Source organism: Furipterus horrens, unplaced genomic scaffold (genome assembly GCF_987537825.1).
Source record: "Furipterus horrens unplaced genomic scaffold, mFurHor1.1.pri manual_scaffold_4, whole genome shotgun sequence".
Lineage (NCBI taxonomy): Eukaryota > Metazoa > Chordata > Mammalia > Chiroptera > Furipteridae > Furipterus > Furipterus horrens.
Window position 1 is genome coordinate 66,345,245 of NW_028327174.1, and position 26,760 is coordinate 66,372,004.

General features: G+C 39.1%; 1 long non-coding RNA gene across 2 annotated transcripts; it reads left to right on the plus strand.

The window, feature by feature from the left end:
* The first annotated feature begins 1,424 nt into the window (after positions 1-1,424).
* On the plus strand, positions 1,425-8,129 carry LOC150012128 (uncharacterized). Of its 2 annotated transcripts, XR_016510704.1 has the most exons (4): positions 1,425-1,486; positions 2,892-3,014; positions 6,855-6,913; positions 7,762-8,129. It is a non-coding gene; the product is annotated as an uncharacterized LOC150012128 (long non-coding RNA). The 2 variants fall into 2 exon arrangements; XR_016510703.1 differs by lacking the exon at positions 1,425-1,486 and having other exon boundaries at positions 2,793-3,014.
* Positions 8,130-26,760: the final 18,631 nt, after the last annotated feature.

The following is a 26,760-nucleotide window of genomic DNA, read 5'->3' on the forward strand; positions in this document are numbered from 1 at the left end:
GCTGAAAGTGAAACTGTCGATAAGGGGGAACACTGTAGTTGATAACTTGTAAATTCATTGAATCATTTTCAATGATCCTTTTGAAACAGCCTAAATCCTGTCCATTCAATAATACCTCCACAAAGTAAAATTATAAATATACTCAAATAGCACCAAAACAAGTTATTTTGTCTCCTCATGATTGATTGATTTAGTCAGTCTATCAATAATTATTAAACATCCAATATTATACTAAGCACTGTAAATCCTACAGGGAAAGGAGAAACAGCCTTTACTTTAATAGAGTTCATATGCTCTTGGGGAAGACTCAGAGATGAACAGCCAGTCAATTATCATCTTGATGTATGTTACAAAAAGGAAATTACAGGATATTATGGGGCAGAGTAACCGAGGATGCTAACTGGGTTGGGGTGGGCCTGAGTGGAGGTCAGAGTAGGCTTCTTGAAGATGTATCTGTTTAAGGTGAAACCTGAAGGATGAAGTCATGGAGGGCCCAGGCAGAGAGAATAGTATGCTTTATTTTACATTCTCATATAGTTTTTATTACATTTCTTCACCCACATTAGAAACAATATTGAGATAATAAGCAGTTTCATTTTTATAATAGATGTGTACTGTCATATGTTCTATCCCTACATTCCAAATAATTAACAGCTGTTGCCCATCTAAAGAGGTCTGAATAACCAAGTTCTATGTGATGGGGGTAGTTCTTCCACCACCAACAAGCAATGCTAGGATACTGGTGTGTCCTGGAGGGGTTCAGCTGGTCCCCATATACTTCAGTTGGTCCTTGCTCTCTCCCACTTCATGTCCATCTTTCCTTCCCGACTACCTACTCTACAGATTGCAGCCCCAGCACCAGATGCAGAATCCATAGCCTTACGTAGACGATTTAATGAGCTCCAAAAATTGTTGGTTAGAGTTTCGATTCTTTAAACAAATCCATTGTCTGTATCACTCCTAGTGGTTCTACTTCTCTGATTAAAGGCTAAAAGCAATTTTAGGGCTGTGTTCTAGCAAGTAAATATGAGGTTTTTTATAGGAAGAAGAAAAAGAAGAAGGGCAGAAAGAAAGGAGTCAGAAACTTTGAGCTACATAGCATGCCCACAAAGGTCACAGGGGGACCATGTGAGGACAGAGAGAAAGTTGGAGTCCCACAAGTGGGTATTTGCTGATCTGGACCTTTGCCTTGTGTCCCCTGGCCCTGTGTGCCCCCCGTTGCTATAGCAAGTGGGGGGTGGGGGTGGGTATTTGACAGGCCAAAAGACCTTCATACCCAAGTAATAAAGAAGCTATATCTTCTTGATATGTCAGTCCTAAAGATTTTAGGGGGAAGATGGAGTCTATCTTATTTTTTAAATGTATTCAACAGATATATTATGGAACAGCATGCAAATATCACTTTTTTTCTTTAGGATAAAATACGAGCCTTCAAAGAAATGTTATAGTTGAGGAGAGCTGTTTCCTGCTTTTTCCTCAGACCCAGGTTAGTGAGTCCAAGGTCCCTGTATTCTGACATGCTTGAGAAAAGAAAATGCTTGACCAGAAACTGGTCAAGAAGCATCAGTTTAAGGCCCAGTGGGAGTCAGGCATGAACTTGTTTTTCCCTGAAGGCTAGTTCTTGTCAGCTCCTACCTCCAGGACTTACTACACAATTTAGAGGCCCAGTGCAAAATGAAGATGTGAGGTCCCATGTTCAAAAATTATTGAGAATTTCAAGACAGTGAGACTGTGGCATTAAACCTAGGTGCAGGTCCCCACACCCATGAGGCTGGCCCTGCCCATTTCTCTCTCATCTTTCAAACACACATCTGGGATATTTCTGAGGCAGAGCACCAGAGGGGAGAGAGAGACTCTTCCCCAGTTTGCCCTATCTGTAATCTTTTCACACTTCCCAGAGTCTTCTCCTTTTCAAATGTTTAGGAAGAGAACAGACAGTATGAGTTTCCATCTTGTCAATTAGCCCTGCAGGTACATGCCCTTGATGCTGGCCTGTTTTCCATGAAAGCAGACAGGGAGGAAAACGATGTGTTTTTCTAACCATATACATGTCCTTACAGTGGGGCAGGAGGCTTGAGCTCTGCTGCCTGTGTTTTACTCTGATTTATCTGCATGATTCTGGGTGAGGTTGGATGGCTGAATTTCTTCGTCTAAAACTTACAGGTGACCTAACCAAAACTGCTATTTCTCAAGAAGATAAGGTCAGGCAGGGGAGGTAGGTATTAGTTATAGGGAGCAGCTTTCTCTGCAAGTTGTCACTGTGGGACGCAGCCCAGGGCACTGATACACATTCCCCCTACAGAACATTTGGCTCAATACTAGATAACAAACTCAAAGCGCTACACTTCACATGATTGGGTAGTGAAAAGCCTCCTTCAGCATGTATATACTTTCTCTCTCCCTCTCTCTTTTTCATTTTAAAGGGTCTTGTTTTGTGGTTAAAAATCTTAAAGAAACATGTCTTTCTTGTCTCCATGCTTAGAATAGCTTTCCTTCTAACTCTACCTGTTAACATTCTACCTACCCTTCAAGGCCTATTTCAGAAGCCACAATTTTTTAAGAACCTTTTCTGACAATCCTAGTTTTATATCCCTTCATGTTTTTCCTACTTATTTTGTAATATAGCCTAAGATGTTTATTCAATAAATATTTATTGAATACCTACCTACTATGTGCTAGATATACTAATCTTTCTCTAATTTGAATTAATTCCTGTATTCAGAAATATTGACTTGAGCACTGCTCTGGTCTGAATGTTTGGATGCCTCACTAAAAATTCACATGTTGAAAATATAGTGCCAAAGGTGATGGTATTAAGAGTTGGGGCCTTTGTGAGGTTCTCAGGTCATGAGGATGGAGCCCTCATGATGGAATTAATGCTCTCAATAAAGAGACTCCACTGAGTTCCCTTGGCCATGTGAAGACACAAGAAGTTGGCTGTGCATGAAGCAGAAGCCTCACCAAACACCAAACCTGCTGGCATCATGTTTCTGGACTTACCAGCCTCCGAAAAGGTGAGAAACAAAAGCCACCTAGTCTGTGGTAGCCTGCAGGACTAAGACAAGTGCCTTCCTTCTACATCCCGACGCTGGGTTACAGTGGCCACCCAGACAGACTCAGTCCCTGCCTGTGTTGTGGTGGCAGCCTGGTGGTAGAGGCAGGGGCTGCTTATGACTCATGTTTGTGTCCCCTTCAGCCGCAAGCACAACCCCTTTCCTTCACTCTCTGCTCCATAAAAACAATTCTTGAGTTAAATGGAACATGATACAATTTCAGTAGCACTTTGTGACAAGTGAAATAAAAGCCTGTCACAATTGTAGACAACATTTTATTAGTCGTGGGATTTGTTATAATATGAATGCCTTAACCACAGAAGTAAATGCATTGTGTTTATGGTAGCTTTGTTAGCATTACAACATAGAAATTCATCAGGATGAGTTATTCCCAGTCAGGTTTTCTATTTTTGTTAGACTTTTTACAGCTGCTTTTATTGGTTTTTTTTCTTCATGATGTCTTGGAGAGCTACCCCATAAAATTATCAATGTTAGTTATTTAAGAGCTCTTTCAGGTGTTTCAAGATTTATGAGCTACGTAGGTGGCAATGAAAACTTCCCCACATTTTGTTGTTATTTTCTGTGTGCCACATAGTTTAGAAAAAGGAATTAAAAACCTCTGAGAACATGCGTGCATTCCTAGACCAGCACAACTTTGGGAATCTTAAAGAGTATAACACATATTTCTTCAATCTACTCAGTCTGTTGCCATCACTCTGAAACTGCCCTTTTACTGACTTCTCTGCTTACCCTTTGAGTGGTGGCATTCTTGACTCCTCATCTTCTCCATTCACCCTCCCTCTTTAGATAATCTCATCCAGCCCTGTGACCTTAACTTCCACCTATATACCAACAACTCCCCAATTTACATTTTTATCCCTGACCTCTCCTCTGTGCTCCAGACCTACATAGCTAAGTGTTCACTTGACAATTCTACTTGGATGTCTCATAGACATCTCAAACTCAACATCTAAAAAGTATGAGTTGTGATTTCTCCCTCAAAACCTGTTTCATCAAACTTCCCCTCTCCCAGATTTTCTTTCAAAAAAAAAATTACTATTATTTTTTTATTCCCACCTGGGACTTTTTTTTTTCCATTGCTTTTTAGAGACAGAGGAAGGGAGAGAGAGAAACATCGATGTGAGAGAGAAGCATCAACTGGTTGCCTCCCAATTGTGCCCAGACTGGGGATAGTATGTGCCTGGACTGGGGATCAAACCTACAACCTACATATGTGCCCTGACTGGAAATTGAACCCATAACCCTTAGTTACAGGATGACACTCCAACCAACTGAGCCCATCTGACCAGGGCAACCCCCTCCCAACCTTTCCATCTCAGGAAATGACACTACCGTATGTTCAATTACTCAAACCAAAAAGCCAGAACTCATCCTTGACTCCTCTCTTCCCTTTCCTCCCCACCAAATGGAATACATCAGCAAATTCTATTGACTCTCATTTCCAAGATCTGTCCTGACTCTGTCTGCTGCCAACATCTCCGCTGGTGCCATCTCGCCCTAAGCGCCAGTATCTCAGTCCTAATTGTCCTCCTTGCTTCTTCTCTGGCATCTCTCTATCATCTAGTTACAATTCAAGTGCCAGAGGGCTGTTTTAAAACATAAGAAGAACATGTCATGCCCCTGCTTAAGGCACTCCTGTGGCTTCTGGTCACACTCAGAATGAAATCCAAAGCCTCTTCTTGGTCTTCAAGACCCCACATGAACTGGCCCCTGCCTACCTCTCACCTTCACCTCCCTTGCTCATCCTCCTTTCTAGCCACAATACCCTTAGGCCAAAAGCACTGTTTCTCATCTTGGGGCCTTTGCACTAGCTCTTCCCATGTGCCACACATGTTCTCTTTCCAGATCATTGCATGTCTGGTTCTTTCTTATCATTCAGGTCTCAACATCAATGTCTCTCCTCAAAGAGGCCTTCTTTGACCACTCAGCTATAGCCCCAGGCCCACACCCTAGTCACTTCTTTTCACATCACCATGTCTTATTTTCATCCTAGCACTTACTATTATTAATACACACACACACACATATAATATATATCTATTTTCTTTTTTGTAGATTCTCTTGGTACATGCCAGTGATGTAAACTTCATGACAATAGGAGCCTGATCATCTTGTTCAATGTTGTATGCCCTGGCACAGGCTAAGTCCTTAATACATATTTGATGATTAAGTAAAGAAATGAATACGTACCTTTTTGAAAGAGCCAGTCCTGTCCATAGGCTGCCATAAATTATGAGATTCAGAGGTGTTTCAAAATCCCAATTGTGTAGCCATAAATTTTAACTTTAAGTCATTCCATTGGCCACTGTCTTAATATATCGTTATTGTAAAAAATATCACCTAAAAAAGAATAGAAGTCTCATGCTACCTTGTTAATACACTAATTAATCAAACATGATCCTAAGTTAGTCATCACATTATGTTCATCTGGGAATCAGAGGGAGCGGAACTGGGAACAAATAAATGATAATGGAAGTTTGACAGAGAGAACATGAAAAGTTGGCCACCTGGGAGCACTGCCCAATCAGGACACATCTGGGTGAAAAATTAGCAGGAAAAAGGGGGTTGTTCCCTGAGAGGCCAAAATTGGAGGGAAGGTTATGAGAGGGTTTGTTCAGTACTTTCCATGTGCTAGCATTTAAGGTGCTTTGGGATAAGGAAGAAGTGAAACCTGGACTTGGGACCTCAGTGTCTTCTGTGGTGATTTCTGGTGCAAAAGGGTGATCGTGTTTACTAAATAAGGCTCGAACATTTCAGTTCTGACATATCACGGGTCTTCTCTCCTCACATCAGTTTATAGCTCTGCTTTACAAGCAAAAGTCAGTTAGCATCAGGGTTTATAAAATTCACCAAAACATACAAATGTAAAGTAAATGTTACTCTGCTAATTTGGAATGGATTCTGGCAAGCATTCTCAGATAGAGATACAAATACTTTCTTTGTTCATTTCCATGAACAGCCTTTTTATGCTTTTAAGACCTAGTCTAAATCAGTAAGTGGTAAGAATTAGTGTTTCTGATAGGTGTTGGCCTTATAAAAATGGAAAAAGGGGATCACATTTTCTGTAACATATGAATGCACAAGTGATTTGCTTTGGCTCAAGTTGAAAACATTTATTTTTGTCATTCTTGATTCTTTTTACTGCATTAGCTTCACAGATTTTCCTCAATAAGATATAGACACTGGGTGGACTTCGTTCACAAGGAAACACCAAAATAAATGGAATGACTAATGTCCAAGAATTTAAAACTTGTAAATATTTGTGAGAAAATTATATTAGTCTTTGTGAGGATTTCTCTCCGAAACTTGGTTGTAACTATTTATTCTGTGCTCTAAATTCTCTTTAAATTGTGGATACTCTTGTTAATTTTGCAATGCTACATGGCCAAACCAATATGAAAATTGTGTTTAAAATAGAATGTTAAGTCTTGAATAAAAGGGACAGTGCTGCTTCACCCATATGACCTTTCCTCCAGGTGAGCCTAGAACATCACATTTTGGAACCAGTGACCTAGGTCCTAGACTGGCTAGATTTGCAGGGCCCAGTGTAAAATGAAAATGCAAGGCTTCTTGTTAAAAACATTAAAAATTTTAAGATAGCAACAGCAGACCACTAATCCAAGCACAGGGCTCATGTAAGCATGTAAGCATGGGCCCAATGTGATTAAAGAGGTCTTGAGCTCAGGAAGCTGGCCCTGCATACATTTTTATTTTAGATACTCTGAATGTGACTTGTTCAGGTGAACTAACAATTCTGAACCTACCTTTTCCTATCTACAGAACAGGTAAGAAGAATTAAGCATACTGGTTACCTATAACAACTGAGAGAAGAAATCAAGGTATTTATGTAATTGTAATATTCAAGTAAGAGAAAATAGAATTACAAAAAACTTTTCTAGCATAAGGATTTATCTTGACAAGGGTCCTCTTTAAACCTGGAATTCTTTTAGTAGAGTTTCATAATCACTTTAGAATATTAGTCCCAAATATTTATTAGCCCAAGCAAAATTTTAATACTCTTTCTCTAGTCTTGTGGTTCCCAGGCCTGTCTGATCATCATGAAAACTTGGGGACCATTTAGAAAATACAGATTAATGGGCTCACTGTAGACCTATGCAATTAGAATCTCCTGGGCCTACGTTTCCAGTAAGAAAGCATATGGAATGAATGAATGAATAAATAAAAGATCCCTTTTGGCCAACTTACCTTGACTTTTTACTACACCTCATCAGGCAAGTGGAATCATACAGTATTTTTTTGTGACTGGCTTATTTAACTTAGCATAATGTCTTCAAGTTTCATCCAGGTCATAATATGTATCATAATCTCCTTCCTTTATAAGGCTGAATTCCATTCCATTGTATGTACATACTACATTTTATTTATCAATTCATTTGTCCATGAACACATGTGTTGCTAGTCTTGTTTTATACTCCCAGAAGGCCTTACCAAGACATTCCTTTGACACAAGTGCAATGCTTTCCCCCCAAAGAATTCTTAATAAGATTTCTCTATCATTACCAACAGCAAATTAATGTTTTGGCTACCAAGTTAAAAAAAGCAAATAAAGTCACCATTAGGTAAGTGTTATGCTATTGTTTGAGAAAGGTATCATCATCTACCAAAGAGTCCCAGGATCCCCATTGGTAAAATCTGGTTAACTAGTGAACTTGATTTATCTTTGCAGTTCTTTTGCTCATGGTAGCTTGGAACCAGAAGAATTAATGGAAAGTTCGGCAAGGAGGGACTTGATTTTAAAGACCATTTTTCTTGCCAATATGACTTCATGGAGAAATGAAGTTCATCAAGTTAATATAAACTCAGCTGGAATCTTTATATACATGTGGTAGAATTAAGGAAATCCATGAAGTTCCCATAAACATCCTCAGCATGCTGTGTTATGAAGCTCCCGGCCTTCCAGTCAATTCCTTTGCTTCCCTTTTCCTCTACCTCATCCTCTTTGATCAGAAATACCTGTTACTTCATTGTATCAGGCTCCTTGGTTTGTGTAAAGGACATAAATAAATATAGGACAGGTTCTGTCCTAAATAAGGAGAGAAGTTGTGGTTCATTGGTGGTAGAAGGACAAAGAGGAATAAGAGGGGATTTCTCAGATTGGATATGTACAAAGAGCATGTTAAAGACCTGAGGTAAATGAACATATATATCATAATGTTTGAGTTGATAAACAGGACCAAAGAGAGACTATCAAAGGAAACTGTCAGAAGTTGGAAACATAGAATGAAAGGACAGATAATCAGCTTTTTGCTTCTATTTCTTGACATAAGCTAACTTGGTCATGGATTTGCTCCCACAAGTCTACAAACCAATGTGTAAAAGTTGATAAAAATACATCGAATGCAGAAACTCCAACATTCTCTTCACTCAGCTGCCAGAATCTGATGGTTTGCCAGGCCTTACCCACAAGGCGGGAGATTGCAAGACTCTTCTTGGGGAAATTTTTGATCAGCCCAAGGGGAAATACTTAAAAAGACTAACCTGGGGTTAGAAGGTGGAGAGGAGGAGAGTTAGCAAATTATCCACCCATATCACCTTGGGCCTAGAGTGAAGATCAAAGTTAATTAGCCTCAGTCCTGACCCTCTTCACTTTTAACTGGGGCTGTTAGTAAGCAAAATAGACCATAGTCATGTTGTCCATGAGTTTGCATTCTAATGTGGGGGTTGGGGGGGAGAGAAAAAATAAAGGGTAAAATATATAGTATTTTCTATAGCAATAAATGCTTTGGATAAAAATTAGGAGGTGGCAGTTATGAAATGCCATTCCAGGAAAGTATTGCAATAGTAGATTAAGTTGGGGAGGGACATCTCATGCATCTATCCAATCTGCCATCTTCCCTGGAAGCTTCGCACTTGAATGGCTTTGAGTGCCTGAAAAGAGCTTGCCTGTGCTGGCGTCCTGCACCTTCACGGGATTCCGTTCCCATGAACACTGGGCTAGGCTCCTCTGCTCCACCTCGTGTGCTAACTTCTGTGGGAGAACGAGACTTGAATTGTACTTAAAATTACTGTAACTTAGCCTCGCTGGTTTTACTTTTATTTGCATAACCTTTGCAAGAAGGAAAAGCTTCTATATAATCCTTATGCTAACAAAACCCACAGGCTTTTATACTGGTTGAGTTCTTTGTAACAGTATCCGTGATGTCTTCCTGGTTAATTATCACAAGGATGGTGAGCTAGTTTAACTAACCTATGACAAATAGTTTACAACCTCAAGTGAGGAAACAGGGCTCTCTGCAAATGACATTTTAACATGTTGCATGTAGTTCTGCAGTAGAAACATTCATAGTCTCAGGTTGTGGATCAACAACCCCTCCAACTATAAAAACATACCTCTATTACAGGAACACCTGTTGCGTTTCTTAGTAAACAAACAGAACTCTAACTTTATGATTACAAGATAGAAGATCATTATAGATTTAAACTGAATGGAAACAGGTATGTAAACATTCTCTAGCCTCCTTCTGTATTTTTTTAAGAGGAGGGTAATGACTGGGCTATTTCTATGTGAAGTAAAAGCATTTGTAGCCTAACTCACAATATTTCATTAAGCACCACTATGATTTTAAGTGAGAGTGAGTCAAAAGTTTTGAAACTTCTGGTAATTTTATTTCAGCCTCCATATCTCAATTTAGTCATCATTCCTCCAGGAAGCTTTCCTTGATTTCCCAAGAAGGGACTTGGAACCTGTATTTCCCTGTTATTTACGTATCACATTGTGATTGCCTTTGCCTGTGTACTGGTTTTGAATACCCCAGTAAACTGGACACTTCTCAGAGCAAGAATTAAGTTTATATATTTTTTTAGTTCAATCCCCAAGACCCAATACAGTGAGCAGCCTTTAATAGGAACAAAGTAAGCATTTTTTTTGAGCAAATGACTAAATATATAAATGAACAAAAAGTTAAATGTTATAATAGGAAATTAAAATAGTTTATGTTCTTTAATCTCAGCAACTGTTTACTTATTTATTAAGATGTTCATTTACCTTTATTTGTTAATTTTTTAAAGATTTTATTTATTTTTAGAGAGAGAGGAAGTGAGGGAGAAAGAGAGGGAGAGAAACATCAATGTGTGGTTGCCTCTCCCATGCCCCCAACTGGGAATCTGGCCTGCAACCCAGGTATGCGCCCGGACTGGGAACGAGCAGGCAACCCTTTGGTTCACAGGCAGACGCTCAATCCACTGAGCCACACCAGACAGGGCTCATTTACATCTAAAATAACATTTTAAAATGCAGATTAAAAAAATCAAATATTGAACTCTGCATATGTGTCAACTTCGCTGTCATGCCTTCTTTGACTGTTCTATCTAAAACTGCACTGGAGCCACTGGTCCTCCCTTTACCTCCTTCTTTCCACAGTCCTTGTAGAACCACCTGATGCTGTATGTCACCTGCCTTTCCGCTCTGTGGCAGCTCTATGAGAGTATGGATCTTAGTTTATTAGCACCGTATCCTCAGTGCCTAGCACAATGCCTAGCATATGGTAGCAGCGAATAAACCCTCTTTAAAACAAATTTAAATCATTAACGGAAGGTACAGGCATAGCTCATTTTATTGCTCTTCACTTTATTGCACATCATAGATGTTGTGGGGGTTTTTGTTGTTGTTTTTTGTTTTTAAATACATTGTAAGCAAGACCCTCCACCAGCAAAAAGATTACTACTCGCTTTACTGCAGTGTTCTGGAACTGAACACGCAGTATCTCCCAGGTATGCCTGTGATTCTTGGGGTGAGGATGGATTTTTTTTTTTTAAATGAGATGAACACTGGCTACTATGTTATGTTCTGTGCTTTTAAACCTATTAGACCACAGCCCAAAGTAGGGATTCATTTGACAAGCAACCTGCACATCATATGAAGTAATAACTTTATTATATACAATGCAGCTTTTTGTTGTTGTTGTTTTTTGTTTTCTTTTCTTTTCCCTTCCATTCTTTTTTTTTTTTTTTTTAAAAGCTAGTCTCGCTGTGGCCAGGTGACTCAGTTGGTTGGAGCATCCTCCCATGCACCAAAAGGTTGTAGGTTTGATCCCAGGTCAGGACACATACCTAGGTTGCGGGTTTACCAGGCACATATGGAAGACAGTCAATAATTGTTTCTCTCTCACACTGATGTTTCTCTGTCTCTCTCTAAAATTAATTTAAAAAACATATCCTCAGGTGAGAATTTAAAAATAAGTAAATAAATAAAGCCAGTCTGCTCCATTTAATTGATTTCATGACCCACTCACAATTTGGAAACCACTGATTTTAAGTGCTTTTACTTAAGAAAATGTCCAACTCTTGTAAATAAAATAACAATGGTCTTCACTATAGCTTTATAAGTATGTCCTGAACATTCCATGGTAGCTCTGTTGATTGCTAAAAATAGACCAAGAATTAGTTCTAACTCAGTAAGGTGTTTTTTCTTTAGGTCTGTTGGACACAATATAATTTTTTTCTAAACAATTTTATTTATTCATTGTTGTTCATAAGGAAATTTTATGTTGTGTAAATAAAATTTGTTAAAGTAATGGGCCAACATATTAGTTAAATTACTTTTGGGGGCACATTTAGAGGTGGGGAAAGGAAATTTGAGTCATTATATTTGAAGTATCAAGGATAGATGAGCAAATGTCTTTGGCAATGACTGATTATAATAAGTTATAATAAGTAAAGGGCATATAGATCCTTAGCTATCTTAAAATTTTTCTTCATTTTATAATGAGGTAGGACTTTAACTGGGAGATTTTAGATGCTGAGTTTTGATATGAGATTATATAATAGTTTATTCTCTAAGCATGAAAAAAATTGTGTCATAGTCATCATCATGGCATTAATGTTCATTATTACTCAAAAGAAAATGGTCCAGGCAGAAAGTATTTGCAATAATACGCAAAAGAGGAAATACAAATGTCTAACATAGAAAAGTGTTTAACCATATTGTCAATAAAAGAAGAACAAATCAGAACAAGAGTAAAAAACAATTTAACCTATCACAAGAGCAAAAATTTTTTTAAATTTTTTATCTACTAATTTTTGAAAAATCACGCACCTAATATGAATTAAGAGTACAAGAAAGTGGCCATTCATACATTGCTGGTAGGGATGAAAATTGCTACAACCCTTTTAGAAAATAATTTTGTGATGTAGCTTTAAAAATGCTTATTAATGTAATTTTAATTCTAGGACTCTATCCTAAAGGTATCATTAGAAATTAGGAAAATGTCTTTTTCATAAAGTTAGTAATCATAATATTAAATAAAATAGCAAAAAATGGAAATAAGGTTTAAGTTAAAGAAAAATGCGGTATAACTCTTGTTAACATATTGGCATTTACCTGTCTATGTTTTTTCTCCATATATATGCATTTTTTGTTCTTTAAAAATGGGATAATTCGCCCTGGCTGGTGTGGCTCAGTGGATAGAACACTGGCCTGCAAACCGAAGGGTCGCCAGTCTGATTCCCAGTCAGGGCACATGCCTGGGTTGCAGATCATGTCCCTGGCTGGGGGCGTGCATGAGGCAACCACACGTTGATGTTTTTCTTCATCTCTTTCTCCCTCCCTTTTCCTCTCTTTAAAAATAAATAAAAAAAATTTTTAATGGGGTATTTCTAGCAAACTTTTTAGTTACCAATACATTTTCAAGCCTTTTCATGCAAACAAATACAGTTCTACCACATTATTGTTAATGACTGCATATATTCTGCATTATGACTATACTGAAATAAATGTAACCAAATTTCCTATTTTTAATATCTATAAACCACTGTTTTTCAAAATGCAGTTGATGACCCTTAATAGGCCATGGAATAAATTTAGGGAGTCATGACTAACAGTCTTATTTATTATATTAAATGTTATACCTTTATAATATGTTTTGTTAACTAACTGATAGGACAAGTCCTTCCTTAACCATATCTTCTGTTCTTCTAAGTTATAATGGTTATTCTTATAACTTTAGTCTAAAAAGTTGATGCTTAAAATTATTTTATATAGGTCCAAGAAAAATACTGTGGATAATTTCATGCAAAATTTATAAATTAATTTGGGAATAGTTATAATAATAAAACTTTTCAACCAGAAATAAAGTGTCTCTTTATTGGATTATTTTCTCTTATGTCTCTAAGTAATTTTGCAGAGGAGTTTTCATATAGGCCTTCATATTTCTTATGTTTATTCATTGGTGTTTCATATTTAGTTTTGCTTTTGCAAAAACATTTTCATTATTTTTTTTCCAACTGAACACAGTCCTCTGTAGGAAAGATACCAATGTTTACACACTTATTTTGTAACTGAGCATACTGAATTCTAAAAATAGTTTCCCACCCAAGCTGTGTAAGTCAAATAAGAGCTGCAAAATGTAACTGAAAAGTTCTGCTCCTATCCCTCTTCCTTCCCCATCACATTTTATGAGTCATTTGTTTCATTAAATATAAGTGGCTGGCTCGTGACAACAAAAATAAGAGCTTAAGGACATCTGTACGATCAGGTCTCCCTCTTGAAAGAGCAGAGTGAATTTCCAAGTAAACATGATTAAACTGCGCATAACAGCATCCACCTGTGGTTGCTTTCCCTGTCCCTCTTTGTCCCCAGCAACACGTCCTGAAACCATGTTCTTCCCTGAACAGGAAGAGCATAAAAGAACTCCCTGACTAGGTAAACCCTGATCCTACATCTTGACTCTGGTTGCTACCTTTATATATGTCACATTGAGTGCTATTATTATTCTCATTTTACAAACGAGAAAAGAAACCCCAGAGAGGTTAAATTCTTCATTCACTCATTCAATTAGTAAACTTTGAGCACCTACGATGTACCAGGCTCTCTTCTATGACCATGAACTAAAGAAAGTCTCCCCTATCATGAAAGGTATATTTTAACGAAGCAGACACACATAAACAAAAAATGTACCTTGTCTAAGATCATACAGCACAAACGCAAGACTGGCTGCAGAGCCTATAGGCTTGACCACTACATTGTGCCCCATAGAGAGAGAAAAGAACATGGGCCTTGGGGAAGGTTATCTGTCATCTCCTGAAAAGTCTTATAGGATGGCATGACTTGGGTGCACAGACCACACTCAGGAAGAGGATAGCTGTCTCCCTGAGACAGCTACTTTTTGACTATTTAATGTGTTCACATTTCCTGACCCCGTAGCCCACCTACTACCCAGAGATCTTACCTTCACATCCTTGCTAGCTCAGATGCCAATTCAAACTAAGGTATTAATGACTGATTAAAGTAAAGTTATTTAACAGAGCCCAATAATGAGGCCTGATTTTCACATATACTCTAGACCTGTGTACACAGAAATAGTTGAGAGCAGTTAGGCAAAAATTTTCAATACCATTCAGCGTTACCCTTAGGTGTAGGGCTGTTGGGTGGTGGACTATTACCTGAAGCTACCTGGATTAATTTATTATTTTTTTAGCGTACAATAAATAGATAAACTTTTACTTAATAAAATCCCCTTTACCAGCTCCTGTTAGTCCTTAATTAATGAAACTAAGGGCCTTCTTGCCTTAGAAACATAGATATTTGGTAGATATAGATATTTTTCAAATATTCAGAGTTAATTTTTATTTACTAGTTTCAGGAGTTGTCCTGATTTTAATTTTTTAAATAAAATGATTTATGTTGCTTAACTCCTTTGAAATCCTTGGAGTTAAACAAGTTTTGTTTTTGTTTTTTTAATCTTAAGCTAGGTTTTACTTGAGAACCCTAGAAAGTTTATGAAGGATTTAAGTTGCTTTTATTAAACACTCTTGGTAGTTTAAATACAGGAAAAAATGTTTTCTCTGCTATTAGTTTGATGTGAGTTAATGTTAGTCTCATGGAAATAAGCTTCAAATTTTCAACTTTAATTAAAAAATAATTGGTGGGTTCTTTGTTGTTGTTGCTTTTGTTGTTTTTGGATCTGAAAGCTAGCAAGGAAAGAGGAAACCCAAAGGAAAAGCACGCTGACATCCTGTAGCCTTTTATTAGCACTGCACAGAAGTGTGGTTTATCCCCCTGAATCCTCTGTAATTAAGTGGTTCACGCAAATTTGGTGAACACGCTTGCTGTGGAAACTTTACACGCCTTTTTTTTTTTTTTAGTACATCATGTGAAATCCTTGCAAACACAAGGATCTTTTATTTATTGACAAAGAGAACAGTGACTCTAGACAAAGTGGCTCTCTTGTCCTTCTCAAAAATAAGAAAGAGAATGTTGCTCGTATTTTGGTGCGGAGAAACCAGAATGAAAACTGCACATTGTGTGTTATTTCTCCTTTGTTTTGTGAATACTTTCTATCCAAAGTGAAAAATATTTATGTAAACTAGCTCATGCTTTCTGCAAATGACCTGAAAAACAGAAACATTCCTAAGTCATTCAGAGTTAAGTATTACATTACTGGCCAAATTAGACAAGGTACTAACTTACTTCTCTTTGTGAGTTTGAGATAAAATTTAAAAAACTGGTGGAATAATTTTCTTTCTTTCATACATTCTTGGGCAAATAATTAGGTATCCATCTTGCAACATGGATCAAGTGCCTTCTGTGTGCTGGGCTGTCTGTGTGCTGGGCACATAAATGAAACAGGGCTCCTGGCCTAGCACAGCTCAGTTTTGTAAGGAAGACAGGCAGGTAAACAAACACTTACGAGACTGGGAGACTCTTCTTCTAATAAAGAACACCTGGCAGGAATAAGGGACTTCCTCACTCAGGGACCCAGCAAAGGAAGAGAAGATGCAAACCTATGGATAGTGTCAGGTGGGTACTAGATTTATGGGGGGATCATTTCCTAAGTTTTGTCAATGTCTAAATGCTATGCTATACAGTACACCTGAAACTAATATAATATTGAATGTCAACTGTAATTGAAAAAAAAATTAATTAAAATAAAAGAATATGCAAAACACAGTCAAACACTACACTGGTTTCAAATCTTCACTGATTCCAACCAATGCTGTACAGACACTTAGGAAATTACCATTTATTGTCTAGATGTGTGAGTGGTCGTAGCCCATAAATTAGATACTTTTGGGAGGGTCTTTAATGCGGGCAACTTCTATTTTAAAAGAAGTCTTCCAGATAAAGTTCTATATTCCTGACTTTTCATCATTTGATCTGAGTCTCAGGATAGAGCTAAAGATCTCTGCCTTCAAAGACCACAGTGGAATCACCACAAGCTCCAATTAATAAAAGTTTATCAATTGTCAACTAAGTGGCTTTGTTTTTTATGTCACCTCCTTGGATAGTCCCTCATTAACAGAGATGAACTGAAGGTGAAGCTCAGGAAGCTTATACATTTCAGAGTCTTAATTTTTATGGCCCTTTGTAAGTCCCAGAGGTCCCTGGCAACCTAGTCACATGCTTGTGTGTTTTTATAAATGTTGCAAAAGTAAAATATTTTAACCAGAATCAGTTAAAACATAAGGCTACTCTCTTTTTCCCTCAATTGTCCCTCCATTATGCTCCCCCTTGTCAGGAGGCATTAGAGAGACTCTGAGCATTTGGGGACCTGGCTAAGGAGAGTTGATGTAGGGATTCATTTCATGTAAGATTAAGGGAAATATTTAAGTAATTTGCATTCATTCTGTTGTGTAGGTATGTTTCTGCTAGATGTCCTAGCACAGGAACAATTTCTTGGAGTACTTTCATCATTCACACGCTGCTGACTGCCTATTGTCACTGTGAACATGTAATGTGACACCCAGCAACCAAAAGACTAGGAGAGCGTGGGAGAAGAGTCAGTGTGAAATGTGTGGAGTCAGAAGCTAGTCCATCTTTCCAAAGGTTATAGCTCAAATATGAAAGAAGCTTTAAAGCCTTTCCCAAACTTAGCAATAATCCTGAAAGTCACACAACTTTACCAAATAACAGTTCTGAAGCTGAAAGAAACTTAAAAAATATATCAGTAACAACAAAAAATATTTTTTTGATCTACCACTTTAGGGAAAAGATCAAAATGTTCTTATTCTCTTAATGGAGAGTATATTGTCAAAAATTATCACATAAGGAGGTAATAAAAAATATATATAGCCAAAGTATGTGGGAAGAGGTATGTCAGGGACTTCATTAATATAAATGTGTTACTTTTATTTTCTGGATTTTGTAATGTTTGTTAGATTTTCTGATTTTTAATTTGCTGGATTTCTTATTTTGATAAATCTTCATGTGTGTACTACTTTTTATGATTTTATATTCTTTTGCTTTAGAAGGGCCCCCCAGATTGTTCCACAGAATCTGAATCTGCAAGCCTTGTTTCATGGCCACCCAATTTAAAGTAAGCACATAGTCTCTTTCATGTCGCTGAAATTCATTGCTTCCTTGCACTTACTGCTATGTGACGTTTTCCCTTGTGAACATATGTAGAGGCTGTTGGCATTCTTCCCAGAAATCCTTTACCAGCCAGTGAGTCCATAGCCTACCTCCTGTGAATGCCACAGTGGACAATTTCCACCCATGACCCTCTCTATAGACATGCCCTTGACTAACGAGCCACTTCACATGGAGTGGCCAAGGACTGACAGAGACCGGGGTACAAAAGGTTCATCCTCTGGCTTCAAAGTATAACTCTGCAGGTGCCATTTGCCTGCCAGAGTCCCCGATGATCAGGCCAAGGTGAGATGCCTGAGCACACCCTTGCTCAGCTTTGCCCCCTTTCCCATCCAGGTTCCCTCACCTCAGGCTGATAGTGTATTTATCTGTTGATGGTCTGTGTTTCCTCGCAGGAAGGTAATGTCAAGACAGCAGGAACCTGATCTGTCTTGTTCAATGCCATATTCCTGTTGCTCGATGGCATGTAGTAATTATAATAACATAGGTGAGATGATTAAAGGTTGAATAAAAATTGTGTAAATTCCAGTCACTCTGCACATATTTTCTCTAATCCTAATGACAACTCTGAGAGGCAGACATCGTTTCCTTTCATATTACAAATGGGGAATTGAGACAGTGCTCTGCTTAGGTGACTCCATCAGAGTAACATCCCCAGGGAATTCTCCAAGCATGCTGAGACCAGCTGTTCTCTGCTGGCCAATGCTCTGACCTCCAGGGAAGGGATCCAGCATTTCCCTGGGTCACTCTGACCCAGGCGTAGGTGTGGACCCCGCAGTGATTTAGTGGCTGTATGGGTGACAAAAGACACATGAGAAAGGATCTGTGACACCAAGAATGAGCCAAAGATACAGCAGAGTGAGGACCTAACCTGAGTCCTTTTCTTCCACACATTCCTGCCTCCCTCCTGGGGCATCTCTGTGTGACAAGAAACAGCCACCCCCTGTTAATAGGAGTGCTCCTGGAAATCCTATAACCTGAGATTAAAACAACGGTTTACCAGGCACAAAGCAATAAAATATCCCTCCTACCTTGCCTCCTATGTTGCTTCCCGAGTCTGCTCTTGAACTGAACTCTTCCCAGGTAGCCAAGGGGTGAAAGGGGGATTATTCTTTTCAGGAAACACCCTCACCTCCATGAGACCAACAAGATAAATTCATATTGGCAGTATATTTCCAAAATCTTTGTAATTTATTCTTAAAATTTTTTATTGAGTCATAATTGACATATAATATTGTATAAATTTAAGGTGTATAATGTTGGTTTGATACATTTCTATATTATAATATGATTACCACCATAGCATTACCTAACTAATCTATCAGGTCACATAATTATCATTTTTTCTGTGGTGAGAGCAATTAAGAGCTACTCTCTTAGCAACTTTGAAGTATGTAATACACTATTGTTGATTATATAATCACTATGTTGCACATTAGCTCTCCAGAATTTATCTACCAATTACAAATTATGTATCTTGAATAACATGTCCCCAATTCTATCACCTCTCAGCCTCTAGTAACCATCACTCTACTCTCTGTTTCTCTATGATTGTCTTTTTTAGATTTCTCACGTAAGTGAGATCATACGGTATTTGTCTTTCTCTCATCTCACTTAGAAAAAATGACCTCCAGGTCCAGCCACATTTTTGCAAATTCTTTCTCATGCCAAAATAATATTTCATTGTATATGTATATATCACATCTTCTTTATCCATTTATCCACTGACAGATACTTGAGGTTGTTTCCACATCTTGACTATTGTGAATGAACAATACTGCAATGAGCATGGGTATACTGATATACAGATATCTCTTTGAGATACTGATTACAATTCCTTTGGGTAAATACCCAGAAGTAAGATTGCTGGCTATATGGTAGTTCAGTTTTTAATATTTCAAAGACCCACCATGCTCTTTTCCATAATGACTGCCCCATTTACATTCCCACCAACAGTGTATAAGTGCTCTCTTTCCTCCGTGTCCTTGTCAACAGTTATTGTCACTTGTGTTTTTGATAACAGTGAAGGGAAGCATAATAAGCCACCCCAAAATATGCTGCTTTGGCTTGTGGATTATTTTGAGCTGAAGACTCAGGAAAATCTTTTATCTCTCCCTTAACTAAAAAAAAAAAAGAAGAAGAAGAAAGAAAATTACATAGGGACCTGTACCACAAAAAGAACTATTTGGTCAGTGGCAGGTCAGGGGGTCTTTAGTCATTGAAGTTGGTCCTGGCATTGCCCACTCAGTTTTCATGCTTTTCTGGGCCTACAGCTAAAATACTACTGGGGCATAGAGGTTATCTCTAGGGAGGTGACCTTTTACATCTGGCTGTAAATTGCTTAGCTATTGTGTTCAGCTATCTGTCTGTTTTCCTATTCCACTTGCCAAGGAATTTTCCTAGTTTCTTACTATCCTGTCTCATAAACCCCTCAAAGTCTTTTAGGGGTGATGAAGTAAGAGGGTCTCTTTCTCTTCAGTAACTGCTTCCTGCTGACAAGGGTTATGGCCCCTGACAGAGCAAATTTCTAATTATCAAATATCTACTCTTAACATGCAGTGATCACCCTTCTCCCCTTTTAAGTCCTGGGCCTATCCCATTCCTTAGCTCAGGATGATATGTAAACCTCAATTGAACAACTAACCTTGAGTCTTATTCTTTGAAGATCTTGTATATATGTAATTAAAATTTCCCTGTTAATCCACCTATGTCAATTTAATCATTAGATAAAAAAAATAAAAAAACAAAGAAAGGAAGAAGGGACATTTTTTCTGTCCCTGTAATAGCCATCCTAACAGGTTTGAGGTGATATTATTGCTTGGATTTCCATTTCCCTGATTATTATTGATGTTGAGCATCTTTTCATATACCTATGGGCCATCTGTATGTCTTCTTTAGAAAATGTCTATTCAGGTTCTTTTCCTATGTTTTAACTGGATTATTTGCCTTTTTCTTTTTCTTTTTTCTTTTTGCTATTGTGTTATATAAGTTCTTTGTATATTTTGTGTATTAACCCCTTATCAGATACATGGTTTGTGAATATTTTCTCCCATTCTGTAGGTTGCCTTTTCAATTTATTGATTATCTTTTTTTGTTTTGTTTTTTGCTGTGCAGAGGCTTTTAAGATTAATGTAGTCTCACTTATTTTAGTTGTTGTTGTCTGTACTTTTGCCTTTTTTTTTTTTTTTTTGAGAGAGAGAGAGAGAGAGAGAGAGAAAGGAAGGGAAGGAGAAAGAGAGAGAAAAATCATCTGGTTGCCTCTCACACATTCCCAGACCAGGGACTGAACCCACAACCTGGGCATGTGCCCTGATCAGGAATCAAACCAGTGACTTTTTGCTTTGCGGGACACCACTCCAACCAACTGAGCCGCACTTGTACTTTTGGCCTCTTGTTCAAGAAATCAGGGCCAAGACTAATCCCAAGGATGTTTTCACTATGTTTTTTTCTAGGAGTTTTATCGTCTCAGGTCTTATATTTGTCTGATTCATTCTGAGTTAATTTTTATGATATAAAGTTTGTGTCTTATTTTCATTCTTTTACATGCAGATATCCAGTTTTCTTACCATCATTTATTGAAGAGATTGTTCTTTCTCCATTGTATGTTCTTTGTACCCTTGTCAAAAATTAATTAACCATGCATGTGTGAATTTATGTCTGGGCTCTCTATTCTGTTATTTACTCTTAAAATAACTCTCTCTGCCCCAAGCTCTATCTAGTGTTTTTCTAATTTCTTCTTTAAAAGGTTTCATGAAATTCAGTAGTGTATTTTCATCTGTGATTACCTTCTTACAGAAGAGTAAACCAAAGTACATGTCCTGAGTGTTTTATAGTCTGGTTACAGGAATGAGGTGAACCCATAAGAGACAATTATTGTGTAGTACCAAAAAAAACAAAAAACAAATAAAAAAAGGAGGCAAAAGTACTTCTGCCTGAGCCTCTCTAAGGAGAGGGCGAGATAATCTGTTGCTAGCTGGAATTGTTGGTAAACCACAGAAGTGATGCATTTACATACCACCTAAGGTGATAAGGGTGAGCTCAGAGTGCTGGCTCTTCTCCAGGCTGCTGGAGATGGGACTAGAGAAGTTACCCTCCCAGCTTCCTCCTGCTCTCTTTTTTCTCCCTCAACATCTGATTCTCTTTGTTTGTCCTCCCCCTTACTTTTTCTCTTTCTTCTCCCTTTTCTACTCATCTAACACTTCTCTTTTCCTTTAGAATTTTCTTTAGGAAATTTGGTCATATTCTACTTTTGAGCTACAGCAATTTGTAGAAGAGAAAGGGCCCTAGAGCTACACAGATGGTGCAAAATCAGATCTGTACCTTTTGGGCAAGTTATAGAGCCTCTGGTTCGATCTTCCAGTCAGGGCACATCAGAGAAGGAAAACTCTGACTCCAAAAAACCTCCGCTGCCTTGCGGCATACCTCTTCAGGGGAAAGGCTAAGGGAGTAAACCCCGACAGAAAATCCGGAGCCGGAGTCCCTAAGGCGGTTTGACGTTGTAGTCAACACCGGCAACTCCTGCGGCGCACCTGAAGCCAAGCTGTATTGACTCCGTCTTTCCCTTGGACCCTTCAGCTGCGAAGAGAGGGGGGGTCTGCTGCATGGGCAACAGCAGACCCTCCATATCACCCTGCCCAGGCTCTGTAGCTTCAGCTTCACTGGAGAGGACACTCCAGCGTCATCGCAAGAGTCGATTCAACACGGGAGGAGACAGATACTGTGTCACTCCCGAGTCGGACTGCACAGCCATTCTCGGTGGTGCAGATAGACTCTTAAGAAGCTACACCATCGTCTCTCGAGACGGACGGCTGCCGCCGACGACGACTTAGAGTTAATATGGTAGATCCTCATATACTTCAAGGTTTTGGGGGCTGGTCTAATAATCAAATAGACATAAGACAATTAGTAAGAGAAAATGATGAAATTTAATGCATACATGTATATGGGAACCCCACATACATGACAGAGTCAGAGACCTCACATGTAGGAGAGGTATATAAGACATTGGAGCTAGAGATGAGTAAGGTGCCTTGGGGGCTTCAAAGGGTCATTGTAGGATGATAAGAAGAGCATGTGTTTCATAAATACAAGTTTGCCCTGCCCTATAGGTAGGTCAAAGAAGTTATCTCTGATAATCTCTTATGGGCAAGGCTGTTAATTCAAATTCTTTTGGGTAGTTAAATGAAAGGTGGGGGCACAGAGGTTTCTCTTGAGCCTGGGGCTAAAGTTGCCTTTATCTCAAAATAATCTGCATACCACAGAGGCACATCTTGGGGTGACTTGTTCTGGATCCCCACAACTTGGAATGATTGAGATTGGGAGTGATTTAATAATTATTATTATAACCCATTTGTTATTTTGCATCAGGTGCTGGACTCAGAGAAGTCCTTGTCACATAATATCTAACATGACCCTCCTCAAATGCATAAGGTAGGCATTATTTTTATTATCCAAGATTCAGCCTTTATTGCTCAGGTTACACTCTTCCTTTTACATATTAAGAAAGTGAGACTTAAAGAAGCCGAGTCATTTAGATGAGGTAAATTACCCAAACAACTACGTGAGTAATTTACATGATCAGAATATTGACTTCAGGCCCTGCATCTTGGACCACTGGGTTAGACTGACTGCAGGTCGCCTGTTATTCACAGTCCCAAATAGCCTTATAAGGAGGACAGGGCCCCGCAACTGGAAGATTATTTCCTAAGTGCAAAGTGAAATTCTTCTCAGAGGAAATATTAAGTAATGTGCAGTTATACAAAATAGAAAGTGCTAAGACAGGGCCATATTGTTCTCATAGGAAAGGATAAATCTTAAGAGGCAGGGAGATGGTGAAGTTAGGGGTTTGGGAGGAAAATGTATTTAGAGACACCACAGGGCAGGCCAGAGCGGGTGAATAACAGAAATGTCAAATGGGGAATTGTATTAGGTTGTTTGCAGTTTAAGGTGCAATATTGTAACAGAGCGGTCAGGCCAAATAGCTGGAGAAGGTGGGACGAAAACCCCAAAGCAGATTTGAGGGTTAGAAGCAGGTTGCCCTCCCTGCGAAGGGAGAGGCCGCTAGAAGGGGGCTTGTCAGGCAGCCGGGCAGCTTCTGACTCTGCAGAAGGGAGCTGGTTCAGAGCATGTGCTGCTGGAGGCTTTTGCCCCCTAAGGAGCACGGCACCCAGAGGAGGGGCAAAGGCAAACATGGCCCACCCTGGCCCTCATTGGCTGGAAGGCTGAACACCCCCACTGGCTTCCAGCGCTGCTGGGATTCTGGGAGAGGACTTTAAAACAGAGCATGCTTGGAAGCACCAGGTACATCAGCTTTTTCCTCTCCCGTGGCTAGCCTGGATGGCCACAGAAGGCGCTTCAGTGCCAGGGATCGGCAGGTTCTCTGGATACTGCGTGGCCATGGCTGGGCTCCAAGCCCCCGCACCCCTCCCGCAGAGAAAGTGGCAGCACTAGCTGAACTGCGACTGGGAACCTGACAAGCTGCCTGGGTACTCCTGCTGCAGTGCTCTACATTTCATAAAGGCCGGTGCTTTAGGAGTGGGGAAAGAGAATTTCAGGCACACTCCTGAACTGGCAGAGGGTGGCAGAGCTGTTTGTCTTTGCGTATTTTAAAGGGATCGAGGCTCTGAGGCAGAAACCTACCATCATTCCAAAACCATATACCCTGTAAATAAATGACCCCTTTCCTTTTCACTAAACTCCTGCCTTCGGCACGAGCAGTAGAACCTTAGTGACTGTTCTGGAACAGCACAAGGTTGTCCAGTAACAATATGAACCTTTTCTTTGTTTACCACAAAATTTCTAGTAAGCTTGGCATTGTTCTCTGAAGATTTGTGAGGAATCTGAGCCGGGTGCAGATGTGATGTGGACTGAGCCCCATTTTCAAAGTTGGAGAAGATGCTGCTCACAAGGATCCATGATACCTGGGCTACAGGTAAGTGAAATTCAGACCCTTTCCCTGTTTTATTTTTCCACCATTTTCCTCCTACATGTACAGGCTTGTCTCCTGGGCATGTGCTTCTTCTACAAAGTACTTTAACAAGCCCTAGGAATGATCTAGATGTGAATATTACAAGATTTATCTGGGGTTCACTGGAATCTTATATATCTTCTCGATGAAGCAGAGTCAGATATGTGTGTGTTCTGCTAACTACTATAAGCATTAAGGATACTGACATTTCTAAAATTTCTAATATAACTAACAGAATATCTTATTAATTTCAAGTATACAACAGAGTTATTTAACATTTATTACATAATGAAGTGATTACCACACTAAGTCCAGTAACCATCTGTCATCTTGCAGTTATTATGATATTATTAACTATGTTCCCTGTGCTGGACATTACATCCCTGTGAGTTATTTATTTTATAACTGGAAATTTGTGCCTCTTATTCACCCTCACCTTTTTCTCTTTTCCCCCCAACTCCCTCCCCTTTGCCAACCATAAGTTTGTTTGTTTATATTTGAGTCTGTTTCTATTTTGTTTTCCTTGTTCATCTGTTTTGTTTTTTAGGTACCACATATAAGTGAAATCATACAGTAGTTGTCCTTAGAATATTGATATTCTGGTCATTGTAGTACTACCAAATTGGTGTTAGAATGTAACTGTGTCCAAATCACTTCCTAATTAAACTATTTTCTTTTTTATTTTTTAATGATATTTTCTTGTATATATGTATGTATTTATTGAGAGACGGGAGGAAGGGAAAAAGAGAGGGAGAGAAACATCAATGTGTGAAACATCGACTGGTTTCCTCTCACTTGCACCCAACTGGGCACCTGGCCCACAACCCAGGCATGTGCTCTGACCAGGAATCAAACCAGCAACCTTTTAGTTCATAGGCTGATGCTCAATCCACTGAGTCACACTAGTCAGGACTGAACTGTTTTCTAACAGACAGGTCACAAGTATGACTTAAAAAATAAGTTGGCAAAATCCCAGTAATTGCTCTTTCATCTTACACAGAAACTGCTACTAGATCAGATTGTGTCCTGGACACACCCTGACCAGGGATTGAAGCTACAACCTAGGTATGTGCCCTGACTGAGGATTAAACCCACTGCCTTTTAGTGTGCAGCTGGACCCAAAAGAGACCACACAAGGATGCATCATGATTGAGATGCCAAAGGTGAAAGATAAAGAGAGAGTCCTGGGGGCAGCAAGAGAGAGGCAGAGTGTTGCCTACAGGGGGGTGCCTATAGGACTATCAGCTGATTTCTCAGAGGACACTTTGCAGGTAGGAAGAGACTGGCAAGCAGTATTCAATGTGATGAAACGCAATCTGCAACCAGGATTACTGTATCCAGCAAAGCTATCACTTGGAATGGAAGGGCAGATGAAGTGCTTCCCAGACAAGGTAAAGCTAAAGGAGTTCATCATCACCAAGCCATTATTATATGAAATGTCAAAGGGACTGACTTAAGAAAAAGAGGATAAAAAACTAGGAACACTAAAATGACAACAAACTCACGACTATCAACAACTGAATCTAAAAAATAAAAACAAAATCCAACTAAGCAAACCAGAATAGGAACAGAATCATAGGTATGGGGCTCATTTGGAGGGTTATCAGCTTCGAGGGGAGAGGAGGAGAAATAGGGATATGGTGCAGGGATTAAGAAGCATAGTTGGTTGGTACAAAATAGACAGGGGGAAGTTAAGAATAATATATAGGAAAGGGTGAAGCCAAAGAACTTATATACATGACCCATGGAAATGAACTAAGGGGGGTGGGATTGCTGGAGGGAAGGTGGGTACTGGGCAGAGGGGAGCAAAGGGGAAAAAAATTGGAACTACTGTAAAAACATAATCAATAAAATATACTTAAAAAATATGACCTTGGAAAGATGTAATTAGTTAAGAAGAGGTCACAGTGGAGGAGGGTGGGTCCTGCTCCAATATGCCTGGTATCCTTATATTAAGGAGAAATTTAAGCATAGACAGGCACAGGAGAAGAGCATCTGAGCATGAAGGCAGAGATCAAGGTCCTAGGTCCACAAGCCAAGGGATGTCAAAGATTGCCAGGAAGCCACCAGAAACTAGAAGAGAGGCATGGGACAGATTGTCTCTCAGCGCTCTCAAAAGGAACCGGCCCTGCCAACACCTGGATGTCACACACCTAGCCTCCAAAACTGTGAGGCAATAAATTGTTGTTTAAGCTACCCAGTTTGTGGTACTTTGTTAGGGCAGCCCTAGGAAACTAATGTATCTACATATCAAGAGCTAAACAAAGGCTAAAGCCAATCACATGACGAGCCTGGGTGGAAGTCACAAACTTCTGTGAGTAGGCAGAATTAAGCTGTGAATCAGAAGACTAAAAACCCTTTCAACATTTTGAAACCCATGACACAATGTCTAT